The 13,082-nt window shown below is 43.6% G+C and overlaps 2 non-coding genes across 2 annotated transcripts; both read right to left on the bottom strand.

Annotated features, from left to right (window-relative positions):
• Nucleotides 1-3,761: 3,761 nt before the first annotated feature.
• Nucleotides 3,762-3,835, bottom strand: TRNAI-AAU (transfer RNA isoleucine (anticodon AAU)). Its single transcript has one exon. It is a non-coding gene; the product is annotated as a tRNA-Ile (tRNA).
• A 3,592-nt stretch (nt 3,836-7,427) lies between these two features.
• TRNAI-AAU (transfer RNA isoleucine (anticodon AAU)) lies at nt 7,428-7,501 on the bottom strand. The gene has a single exon. It is a non-coding gene; the product is annotated as a tRNA-Ile (tRNA).
• Nucleotides 7,502-13,082: the final 5,581 nt, after the last annotated feature.

Consider the following 13,082-nt stretch of genomic DNA (forward strand, 5'->3'; position numbering starts at 1 on the left):
CGGTTCGTTGCTCAAGCCTTCCCTACTGCGCCTTCCCATGTCTCTCCTGCCGACCACAGTGCAGGAAATCTGAGTTTGCATTTGCGCGAAGAGACGTACAACACAAGAAGGCGCGCTTTTGTGCGCCGGGCACCACCCGGCCTGTGCATTCCTCACTGTCGTGAGATCACTTTACTCAGCAGAGCATGACGCTGCAATTGGTTAGTAGGGCAGGCCTGACCAGAATAGTATATTTGGGGTCATGTATTTGATTGCATTTTTAAAACAGTAACAGAACTTAACTGCAATGTTTAAATAGGTCTAGACATATTTAAACAGTGTCAATTTAATAGAAGAATTGTGGACAATTCAGAGGGGAGGCACCAATGTTTTTTTTCCCATTGGGTGGATGCGGCATTAAAGAGTTTGAAGACCACTGGTCTAAGTGGACACTAATATACCTGGATGCTCCTGAATCCTCGCAACAGATGCCAGCAAACCTGGCTGGAGAGCTACTGTGTTGGACAGATCCTGTCGATTCAAGTGGTCTTTCCTAGAGAGTCGGAGGTCATGGAAATAGATGGAGTTGATGGTAATCTTCAGGGCTTTGAAGTTTTCCCATCATCATCTGTCTCAAAAAAATGTGCTAGTAAAGACAGAGAATAAGGTAGCTGTCTTTTACATTAACCAACAGTGAAGCATGCATTCAAAATCCCTCAATGCAATAGCAGAACAATTGGGTTATTGGGCAGAGATCAACCTGCTGCACACGTCGGCAGTACACATCAAGGGCACCGACAATGTGATGGCAGACAGCTGGAGGTTTCCAAATTTGCTGGAGTTGACGTTATCCAGGTCGTTGTTTTGAGAGATATGCCGAGAGTTTGTGAAACCCTTTCTGGATCTCTTTTCAAACAAGGACAATGCTCACCTTTGTCGATTCTGATCCAGGCTTCCGGAACAAGGAGCCTAGGTAGTGGACGTATTGGTGATAAAGTGGCTGAGAAGTCTCCTTTATACATTCCCCCACTTTTTATTGATCCAGATGGTTCTCTTCAAGTCTCAGCAGGGGGGAGGGAACTTTATTCTTGTGGGCCCTTATTGGCCAAAGATGTCATGGTTTCCTCTTCTGAACCCCTGGCTCTTCTACCTCCTTGAGTACTGCTCAAGTGTGTCTCTCTCAGAACGTCGTCCCTGACCTTCTTGCTCCAACTCACTCTATCGCTTTGGAGGTTGAGAAGTCTGGACTGCTAGCAAAGGGTCTTTCCTCTTCCTTAGTGGAGTTAATTCAGCACTCCAGCAGGCCTTCTACTTCGAAGTCTTACTCAAGGAACTGGAAGTCTTTTGAGACGTGATGTTCTGCTCATGATCTTTTGGCACCTACCTGTAGTTTGTCTGCTATTTTGCATTTTCTTCTGAATGGGTTTCACTTGAATCTCTTTCCACTCTGAAAGCTCATTGCTTTGCGATAAAGGTTTTTAGGGACTTTTCTGTACCTTCGTCGATGTTACAATCTTTGGTGTCTAGACTGTTCTGATCTTTTGTCAATTGTAAGACCAGTTGAAAAATCCCTTTTCTCCAACTCAGAATCTTCCTACTCTTTTATAGGCTTTGCAATTTTATCTCTTTGAGGATCTGGATAGTGTAGACATAAAGATTGTTTCCTATAAAGTTATTTTCCTATTTCCTATCACCTTGCTGAGAACAATTGGGGTGCTGGGAGCCTTAAAATGCTGTCCTCTCTTCATTTGATACTTTGGAAGATGGGGTAACTTTAAGGCCTAGCCTTACCTTTGCTGCAAAGGTTAAGTCTATTTTTGATAGATCTTAGGAAATAATTCTTCCTTCTTTCATTCCCTCTCCTTCTTCTCCGGAGGAACATTTGCTGAATACACTTGATGTTTAAAGAGCTCTTTTCATTTATGTCACCAGGCCTCTGCAGTTCAGGAAAACCGACTCCTTGTTTGTGACTTTTGGACAGCCTGGAAAAGACAAGAAGGTGACTTTTATGACTCTGAGTAGGTGGATTAAGTTGTCAATTTTTCTGGCTTTGCAAGGCTTTTTAGAATATCTTCCAGTTCAGGGATGGTCTACGAGAGGAATGGCCACCTCCTGGGTTGAATTCCAGTGAGTAACAATCTAGGAAATTCCTAGGGTGGCTACTTGGTCCTCAGAGCATACATTTGTCAAGCATTATGGCTTAATAATTTTTCTGTTTTGCATTTGAGTACCAATGTTTTGAACTCTGCATTACCCTTAGTCCATCTTGTCTTTGTCACAAAGATTACATCCTGCCCACCTTCCTATCAGTCCTTTGGCAAGGGCTTGGCACCCAGGTTGGGTGCATGGGGCTAGCATTTAAGGATCCTCCTGTTGTTTCTTCCTGTTGGAAGGTGACATCACCTTACTTTGTAATGACTGTCACAAGGACGCAATGGACTAAGGCTAATGAAGATTTCCAATAAGTAACCAACGCACCACCATTCTTTCTGAATGTGCGTGGCTCATTCCGCAGGACTTGTTCTTTGTATGATTCCTGGATTTTCAGAAGCCCTTTGATGGCAGCACCCCCACACTGAAAATTGTTTCAGCACCACTGTACAAGGGTCAGTTGTCATGCTCATCTGCGGCGTAAATTTGCATTGAAGTAGTCTAACTCCCCAGGCTTTGTCTTTTGCTCAATTTGCCTTTGTGAGTTTTCTCTCAATCACTGTCGACTTCCTTTGATCTTTCTTTCTTCTTTTACTTCACCTTCGCCTTCAGTGTATCTTTCGGCCCTCTTAAGAGACACACCCCCTTGTAGCCACTTCTATACTTCTGTCACCTAATTATTTTCCTATCCTTTCCCCTGTAACGTTGCTGATCCTAGCTATAGCATCACTATCCAGAATCTGTTCACCTGAGTTATGTTCCTCTTATCCCCACGCATCTAATAATCAGCTCTTGGTCTCCCTCCACCTCTCACGAGACATAGTCTGAGGCAGTGTCTCCATCTTGGAGAGACAATCCCTTGCACTTGTGTTGTTCTACTGGCGCTGCGGCTTGAGCTTTGGTCAGCAGTGGCAAAAGAAGGACTAATGGAAAGTGAACGTATACTGGAGCAACAGAGTGTATGGATTTATAAGAGCTTGATTAAATGAGAAAAAAAGAGTTTAGTTGAGAGAAAAAATGCAACCTGGCCCATACGGGGATTGAACCCGCAACCAATCCAGTCAGTTGTCATGCTAATCTGCGGCGTAAATTTGCATTGAAGTAGTCTAACTCCCCAGGCTTTGTCTTTTGCTCAATTTGCCTTTGTGAGTTTTCTCTCAATCACTGTCGACTTCCTTTGATCTTTCTTTCTTCTTTTACTTCACCTTCGCCTTCAGTGTATCTTTCGGCCCTCTTAAGAGACACACCCCCTTGTAGCCACTTCTATACTTCTGTCACCTAATTATTTTCCTATCCTTTCCCCTGTAACGTTGCTGATCCTAGCTATAGCATCACTATCCAGAATCTGTTCACCTGAGTTATGTTCCTCTTATCCCCACGCATCTAATAATCAGCTCTTGGTCTCCCTCCACCTCTCACGAGACATAGTCTGAGGCAGTGTCTCCATCTTGGAGAGACAATCCCTTGCACTTGTGTTGTTCTACTGGCACTGCCGGCTTGAGCTTTGGTCAGCAGTGGCAAAAGAAGGACTAATGGAAAGTGAACGTATACTGGAGCAACAGAGTGTATGGATTTATAAGAGCTTGATTAAATGAGAAAAAAAGAGTTTAGTTGAGAGAAAAAATGCAACCTGGCCCATACGGGGATCGAACCCGCGACCTTGGCGTTATTAGCACCACGCACTAACCAACTGAGCTAACCAGCCATGAGTACTAAATATATCCTTTTTCCATGTAATGCAGATAGATAGAAGAGTTGGTCTCACTAGCGCAATTCCTTCATACTTTTCTCCTTCCGCCCCCTGTCTGGATTTCAATAACAAGAGCTGTGGAGTGCTGCACGCCAGCCTCAGTGCCTCGTCTTTCACTCAATCTCACTGTGTGCTGTGATATCTTTGTAACATCGCTTGTTGCCGGAAAAAAAGGAAAGGATGGATAGTATTTTTATTCTTTTACAACAAAACCCAAAATGCATCGGCTTGCTTGCTCATTAAGTTTACAAGGCCAGCTGCTTTTGAGATATTATAATTATAGTGGTTATTCGGCGTTGGAGTTAAGAGAGGTTTTTTTAGGTCTGGTCGTTCCTTCTGCTTCAAATTACTTGAGCTCATGTCAACAAAGTAACAACAAAACATAGCCAACGGTTTGTTGCTCAAGCCTTCCCTACTGCGCCTTCCAATGTCTCTCCTGCCGACCACAGTGCAGGAAATCTGAGTTTGCATTTGCGCGAAGAGACGTACAACACACGAAGGCGCTCTTTTGTGCGCCGGGCACCACCCGGCCTGTGCATTCCTCACTGTCGTGAGATCAGTTTACTCAGCAGAGCATGACGCTGCAATTGGTTAGTAGGGCAGGCCTGACCAGAATAGTATATTTGGGGTCATGTTTTTGATTGCATTTTTAAAACAGTAACAGAACTTAACTGCAATGTTTAAATAGGTCTAGACATATTTAAACAGTGTCAATTTAATAGAAGAATTGTGGACAATTCAGAGGGGAGGCACCAATGTTTTTTTTCCCCATTGGGTGGATGCGGCATTAAAGAGTTTGAAGACCACTGGTCTAAGTGGACACTAATACACCTGGATGCTCCTGAATCCTCGCAACAGATGGCAGCAAACCTGGCTGGAGAGCTACTGTGTTGGACTGATCCTGTCGATTCAAGTGGTCTTTCCTAGAGAGTCGGAGGTCATGGAAATAGATGGAGTTGATGGTAATCTTCAGGGCTTTGAAGTTTTCCCATCATCATCTGTCTCAAAAAAATGTGCTAGTAAAGACAGAGAATAAGGTAGCTGTCTTTTACATTAACCAACAGTGAAGTATGCATTCAAAATCCCTCAATGCAATAGCAGAACAATTGGGTTATTGGGCAGAGATCAACCTGTTGCACACGTCGGCAGTACACATCAAGGGCACCGACAATGTGATGGCAGACAGCTGGAGGTTTTCCAATTTTGCTGGAGTTGACGTTATCTAGGTCGTTGTTTTGAGAGATATGCCGAGAGTTTGTGAAACCCTTTCTGGATCTCTTTTCAACCAAGGACAATGCTCATCTTTGTCGATTCTGATCCAGGCTTCCGGAACAAGGAGCCTAGGTAGTGGACGTATTGGTGATAAAGTGGCTGAGAAGTCTCCTTTATACATTCCCCCACTTTTTATTGATCCAGATGGATCTCTTCAAGTCTCAGCAGTGGGAGGGAACTTTATTCTTGTGGGCCCTTATTGGCCAGAGATGTCATGGTTTCCTCTTCTGAACCTCTGGCTCTTCTACCTCCTTGAGTACTGCTCACGTGTGTCTCTCTCAGAACGTCGTCCCTGACCTTCTTGCTCCAACTCACTCTATTGCTTTGGAGGTTGAGAAGTCTGGACTGCTAGCAAAGGGTCTTTCCTCTTCCTTAGTGGAATTAATTCAGCACTCCAGCAGGCCTTCTACTTAGAAGTCTTACTCAAAGAACTGGAAGTCTTTTGAGACGTGATGTTCTGCTCATGATTTTTTGGCACCTACCTGTAGTTTGTCTGCTATTTTGCATTTTCTTCTGAATGGGTTTCAGTCGAATCTCTTTCCACTCTGAAAGCTCATTGCTTTGCGATAAAGGTTTTTAGGGACTTTTCTGTACCTTCGTCGATGTTACAATCTTTGGTGTCTAGACTGTTCTGATCTTTTGTCAATTGTAAGACCAGTTGAAAAATCCCTTTTCTCCAACTCAGAATCTTCCTACTCTTTTATAGGCTTTGCAATTTTATCTCTTTGAGGATCTGGTCACTGTAGACATAAAGATTGTTTCCTATAAAGTTATTTTCCTATTTCCTATCACCTTCCTGAGAACAATTGGGGAGCTGGGAGCCTTAAAATGCTGTCCTCTCTTCAGTTGATACTTTGGAAGATGGGGTAACTTTAAGGCCTAGCCTTACCTTTGCTGCAAAGGTTAAGTCTATTTTTGATAGATCTTAGGAAATAATTCTTCCTTCTTTCATTCCCTCTCCTTCCTCTCCGGAGGAACATTTTCTGAATACACTTGATGTTTAAAGAGCTCTTTTCATTTATGTCACCAGGCCTCTGCAGTTCAGGAAAACCGACTCCTCGTTTGTGACTTTTGGACAGCCTGGAAAAGACAAGAAGGTGACTTTTATGACTCTGAGTAGGTGGATTAAGTTGTCAATTTTTCTGGCTTTGCAAGGCTTTTTAGAATATCTTCCAGTTCAGGGATGGTCTACGAGAGGAATGGCCACCTCCTGGGTTGAATTCCAGTGAGTAACAATCTAGGAAATTCCTAGGGTGGCTACTTGGTCCTCAGAGCATACATTTGTCAAGCATTATGGCTTAATAATTTTTCTGTTTTGCATTTGAGTACCAATGTTTTGAACTCTGCATTACCCTTAGTCCATCTTGTCTTTGTCACAAACATTACATCCTGCCCACCTTCCCATCAGTCCTTTGGCAAGGGCTTGGCACCCAGGTTGGGTGCATGGGGCTAGCATTTAAGGATCCTTCTGTTCTTTCTTCCTGTTGGAAGGTGACATCACCTTACTTTGTAATGACTGTCACAAGGACGCAATGGACTAAGGCTAATGAAGATTACCAATAAGTAACCAACGCATCACCACTCTTTCTGAATGTGCGTGGCTCATTCCGCAGGACTAGTTCTTTGTATGATTCCTGGATTTTCAGAAGCCCTTTGATGGCAGCACCCCCACACTGAAAATTGTTTCAGCACCACTGTACAAGGGTCAGTTGTCATGCTCATCTGCGGCGTAAATTTGCGTTGAAGTAGTCTAACTCCCCAGGCCTTGTCTTTTGCTCAATTTGCCTTTATGAGTTTTCTCTCAATCACTGTCGACTTCCTTTGATCTTTCTTTCTTCTTTCACTTCACCTTCGCCTTCAGTGTATCTTTCGGCCCTCTTAAGAGACACACCCACTTGTAGCCACTTCTATACTTCTGTCACCTAATTATTTTCCTATCCTTTCCCCTGTAACGTTGCTGATCCTAGCTATAGCATCACTATCCAGAATCTGTTCACCTGAGTTATGTTCCTCTTATCCCCACGCACCTAATAATCAGATCTTGGTCTCCCTCCACCTCTCACGAGACATAGTCTGAGGCAGTGTCTCCATCTTGGAGAGACAATCCCTTGCACTTGTGTTGTTCTACTGGCACTGCCGGCTTGAGCTTTGGTCAGCAGTGGCAAAAGAAGGACTAATGGAAAGTGAACGTATACTGGAGCAACAGAGTGTATGGATTTATAAGAGCTTGATTAAATGAGAAAAAAAGAGTTTAGTTGAGAGACAAAATGCAACCTGGCCCGTACGGGGATCGAACCCGCAACCTTGGCGTTATTAGCACCACGCTCTAACCAACTGAGCTAACCGGCCATGAGTCCTAAAGATATCCTTTTTCCATGTAATGCAGATAGATAGAAGAGTTGGTCTCCCTATTGCAATTCCTTCATACTTTTCTCCATCCGCCCCCTGTCTGGATTTCAATAACAAGAGCTGTGGAGTGCTGCACGCCAGCCTCAGTGCCTCTTCTTTCACTCAATCTGACTGTGTGCTGTGATATCTTTGTAACATCGCTTGTTGCCGGAAAAAAAGGAAAGGATGGATAGTATTTTTATTCTTTTACAACAAAACCCAAAATGCATCGGCTTGCTTGCTCATTAAGTTTACAAGGCCAGCTGCTTTTGAGATATTATAATTATAGTGGTTATTCGGCGTTGGAGGTAAGAGAGTTTTTTTTAGGTCTGCCCGTTCCTTCTGCTTCAAATTACTTGAGCTCATGTCAACTAAGTAACAACAAAACATAGCCAACGGTTCGTTGCTCAAGCCTTCCCTACTGCGCCTTCCCATGTCTCTCCTGCCGACGACAGTGCAGGAAATCTGAGTTTGCATTTGCGCGAAGAGACGTACAACACAAGAAGGCGCGCTTTTGTGCGCCGGGCACCACCCGGCCTGTGTATTCCTCACTGTCGTGAGATCAGTTTACTCAGCAGAGCATGACGCTGCAATTGGTTAGTAGGGCAGGTCTGACCAGAATAGAATATTTGGGGTCATGTATTTGATTGCATTTTTAAAACAGTAACAGAACTTAACTGCAATGTTTAAATAGGTCTAGACATATTTAAACAGTGTCAATTTAATAGAAGAATTGTGGACAATTCAGAGAGGGAGGCACCAATGTTTTTTTTTTCCCATTGGGTGGATGCGGCATTAAAGAGTTTGAAGACCACTGGTCTAAGTGGACACTAATATACCTGGATGCTCCTGAATCCTCGCAACAGATGGCAGCAAACCTGGCTGGAGAGCTACTGTGTTGGACTGATCCTGTCGATTCACGTGGTCTTTCCTAGAGAGTCGGAGGTCATGGAAATAGATGGAGTTGATGGTAATCTTCAGGGCTTTGAAGTTTTCCCATCATCATCTGTCTCAAAAAAATGTGCTAGTAAATACAGAGAATAAGGTAGCTGTCTTTTACATTAACCAACAGTGAAGCATGCATTCAAAATCCCTCAATGCAATAGCAGAACAATTGGGTTATTGGACAGAGATCAACCTGTTGCACACGTCGGCAGTACACATCAAGGGCACCGCCAATGTGATGGCAGACAGCTGGAGGTTTTCCAATTTTGCTGGAGTTGACGTTATCTAGGTCGTTGTTTTGAGAGATATGCCGAGAGTTTGTGAAACCCTTTCTGGATCTCTTTTCAAACAAGGACAATGCTCATCTTTGTCGATTCTGATCCAGGCTTCCGGAACAAGGAGCCTAGGAAGTGGACGTATTGGTGATAAAGTGGCTGAGAAGTCTCCTTTATACATTCCCCCACTTTTTATTGATCCAGATGGATCTCTTCAAGTCTCAGCAGTGGGAGGGAACTTTATTCTTGTGGGCCCTTATTGCCCAGAGATGTCATGGTTTCCTCTTCTGAACCCCTGGCTCTTCTACCTCCTTGAGTACTGCTCACGTGTGTCTCTCTCAGAACGTCGTCCCTGACCTTCTTGCTCCAACTCACTCTATCGCTTTGGAGGTTGAGAAGTCTGGACTGCTAGCAAAGGGTCTTTCCTCTTCCTTAGTGGAGTTAATTCAGCACTCCAGCAGGCCTTCTACTTCGAAGTCTTACTCAAAGAACTGGAAGTCTTTTGAGACGTGATGTTCTGCTCATGATTTTTTGGCACCTACCTGTAGTTTGTCTGCTATTTTGCATTTTCTTCTGAATGGGTTTCAGTTGAATCTCTTTCCACTCTGAAAGCTCATTGCTTTGCGATAAAGGTTTTTAGGGACTTTTCTGTACCTTCGAAGATGTTACAATCTTTGGTGTCTAGACTGTTCTGATCTTTTGTCAATTGTAAGACCAGTTGAAAAATCCCTTTTCTCCAACTCAGAATCTTCCTACTCTTTTATAGGCTTTGCAATTTTATCTCTTTGAGGATCTGGACACTGTAGACATAAAGATTGTTTCCTATAAAGTTATTTTCCTATTTCCTATCACCTTCCTGAGAACAATTGGGGAGCTGGGAGCTTTAAAATGCTGTCCTCTCTTCAGTTGATACTTTGGAAGATGGGGTAACTTTAAGGCTTAGCCTTACCTTTGCTGCAAAGGTTAAGTCTATTTTTGATAGATCTTAGGAAATAATTCTTCCTTCTTTCATTTCCTCTCCTTCATCTCCGGAGGAACATTTGCTGAATACACTTGATGTTTAAAGATCTCTTTTCATTTATGTCACAAGGCCTCTGCAGTTCAGGAAAACCGACTCCTTGTTTGTGACTTTTGGACAGCCTGGAAAAGACAAGAAGGTGACTTTTATGACTCTGAGTAGGTGGATTAAGTTGTCAATGTTTCTGACTTTGCAAGGCTTTTTAGAATATCTTCCAGTTCAGGGATGGTCTACGAGAGGAATGGCCACCTCCTGGGTTGAATTCCAGTGAGTAACAATCTAGAAAATTCCTAGGGTGGCTACTTGGTCCTCAGAGCTTACATTTGTCAAGCATTATGGCTTAATAATTTTTCTGTTTTGCATTTGAGTACCAATGTTTTGAACTCTGCATTACCCTTAGTCCATCTTGTCTTTGTCACAAACATTACATCCTGCCCACCTTCCCATCAGTCCTTTGGCAAGGGCTTGGCACCCAGGTTGGGTGCATGGGGCTAGCATTTAAGGATCCTCCTGTTCTTTCTTCCTGTTGGAAGGTGACATCACCTTACTTTGTAATGACTGTCACAAGGACGCAATGGACTAAGGCTAATGAAGATTACCAATAAGTAACCAACGCATCACCATTCTTTCTGAATGTGCGTGGCTCATTCCGCAGGACTTGTTCTTTGTATGATTCCTGGATTTTCAGAAGCCCTTTGATGGCAGCACCCCCACACTGAAAATTGTTTCAGCACCACTGTACAAGGGTCAGTTGTCATGCTAATCTGCGGCGTAAATTTGCATTGAAGTAGTCTAACTCCCCAGGCTTTGTCTTTTGCTCAATTTGCCTTTGTGAGTTTTCTCTCAATCACTGTCGACTTCCTTTGATCTTTCTTTCTTCTTTTACTTCACCTTCGCCTTCAGTGTATCTTTCGGCCCTCTTAAGAGACACACCCCCTTGTAGCCACTACTATACTTCTGTCACCTAATTATTTTCCTATCCTTTCCCCTGTAACGTTGCTGATCCTAGCTATAGCATCACTATCCAGAATCTGTTCACCTGAGTTATGTTCCTCTTATCCCCACGCATCTAATAATCAGCTCTTGGTCTCCCTCCACCTCTCACGAGACATAGTCTGAGGCAGTGTCTCCATCTTGGAGAGACAATCCCTTGCACTTGTGTTGTTCTACTGGCACTGCCGGCTTGAGCTTTGGTCAGCAGTGGCAAAAGAAGGACTAATGGAAAGTGAACGTATACTGGAGCAACAGAGTGTATGGATTTATAAGAGCTTGATTAAATGAGAAAAAAAGAGTTTAGTTGAGAGAAAAAATGCAACCTGGCCCGTAAGGGGATTGAACCCGCGACCTTGGCATTATTAGCACCATGCTCTAACCAACTGAGCTAACCGGCCATGAGTACTAAATATATCCTTTTTCCATGTAATGCAGATAGATAGAAGAGTTGGTCTCACTATCGCAATTCCTTCATACTTTCCTCCTTCCGCCCCCTGTCTGGATTTCAATAACAAGAGCTGTGGAGTGCTGCACGCCAGCTTCAGTGCCTCTTCTTTCACTCAATCTCACTGTGTGCTGTGATATCTTTGTAACATCACTTGTTGCCGGAAAAAAAGGAAAGGATGGATAGTATTTTTATTCTTTTACAACAAAACCCAAAATGCATCGGCTTGCTTGCTCATTAAGTTTACAAGGCCAGCTGCTTTTGAGATATTATAATTATAGTGGTTATTCGGCGTTGGAGGTAAGAGATTTTTTTTTAGGTCTGGCCGTTCCTTCTGCTTCAAATTACTTGAGCTCATGTCAACAAAGTAACAACAAAACATAGCCAACGGTTCGTTGCTCAAGCCTTCCCTACTGCGCCTTCCCATGTCTCTCCTGCCGACCACAGTGCAGGAAATCTGAGTTTGCATTTGCGCGAAGAGACGTACAACACAAGAAGGCGCGCTTTTGTGCGCCGGGCACCACCCGGCCTGTGCATTCCTCACTGTCGTGAGATCAGTTTACTCAGCAGAGCATGATGCTGCAATTGGTTAGTAGGGCAGGCCTGACCAGAATAGTATATTTGGGGTCATGTATTTGATTGCATTTTTAAAACAGTAACAGAACTTAACTGCAATGTTTAAATAGGTCTAGACATATTTAAACAGTGTCAATTTAATAGAAGAATTGTGGACAATTCAGAGGGGAGGCACCAATGTTTTTTTTCCCCATTGGGTGGATGCGGCATTAAAGAGTTTGAAGACCACTGGTCTAAGTGGACACTAATATACCTGGATGCTCCTGAATCCTCGCAACAGATGCCAGCAAGCCTGGCTGTAGAGCTACTGTGTTGGACTGATCCTGTCGATTCAAGTGGTCTTTCCTAGAGAGTCGGAGGTCATGGAAATAGATGGAGTTGATGGTAATCTTCAGGGCTTTGAAGTTTTCCCATCATCATCTGTCTCAAAAAAATGTGCTAGTAAAGACAGAGAATAAGGTAGCTGTCTTTTACATTAACCAACAGTGAAGCATGCATTCAAAATCCCTCAATGCAATAGCAGAACCATTGGGTTATTGGGCAGAGATCAACCTGTTGCACACGTCGGCAGTACACATCAAGGGCACCGACAATGTGATGGCAGACAGCTGGAGGTTTCCAAATTTGCTGGAGTTGACGTTATCCAGGTCGTTGTTTTGAGAGATATGCCGAGAGTTTGTGAAACCCTTTCTGGATCTCTTTTCAAACAAGGACAATGCTCATCTTTGTCGATTCTGATCCAGGCTTCCGGAACAAGGAGCCTAGGTAGTGGACGTATTGGTGATAAAGTGGCTGAGAAGTCTCCTTTATACATTCCCCCACTTTTTATTGATCCAGATGGTTCTCTTCAAGTCTCAGCAGGGGGAGGGAACTTTATTCTTGTGGGCCCTTATTGGCCAGAGATGTCATGGTTTCCTCTTCTGAACCCCTGGCTCTTCTACCTCCTTGAGTACTGCTCAAGTGTGTCTCTCTCAGAACGTCGTCCCTGACCTTCTTGCTCCAACTCACTCTATCGCTTTGGAGGTTGAGAAGTCTGGACTGCTAGCAAAGGGTCTTTCCTCTTCCTTAGTGGAGTTAATTCAGCACTCCAGCAGGCCTTCTACTTCGAAGTCTTACTCAAAGAACTGGAAGTCTTTTGAGACGTGATGTTCTGCTCATGATTTTTTGGCACCTACCTGTAGTTTGTCTGCTATTTTGCATTTTCTTCTGAATGGGTTTCAGTTGAATCTCTTTCCACTCTGAAAGCTCATTGCTTTGCGATAAAGGTTTTTAGGGACTTTTCTGTACCTT

This window comes from Pleurodeles waltl, chromosome 12 (genome assembly GCF_031143425.1).
Source record: "Pleurodeles waltl isolate 20211129_DDA chromosome 12, aPleWal1.hap1.20221129, whole genome shotgun sequence".
NCBI classification, from domain to species: domain Eukaryota; kingdom Metazoa; phylum Chordata; class Amphibia; order Caudata; family Salamandridae; genus Pleurodeles; species Pleurodeles waltl.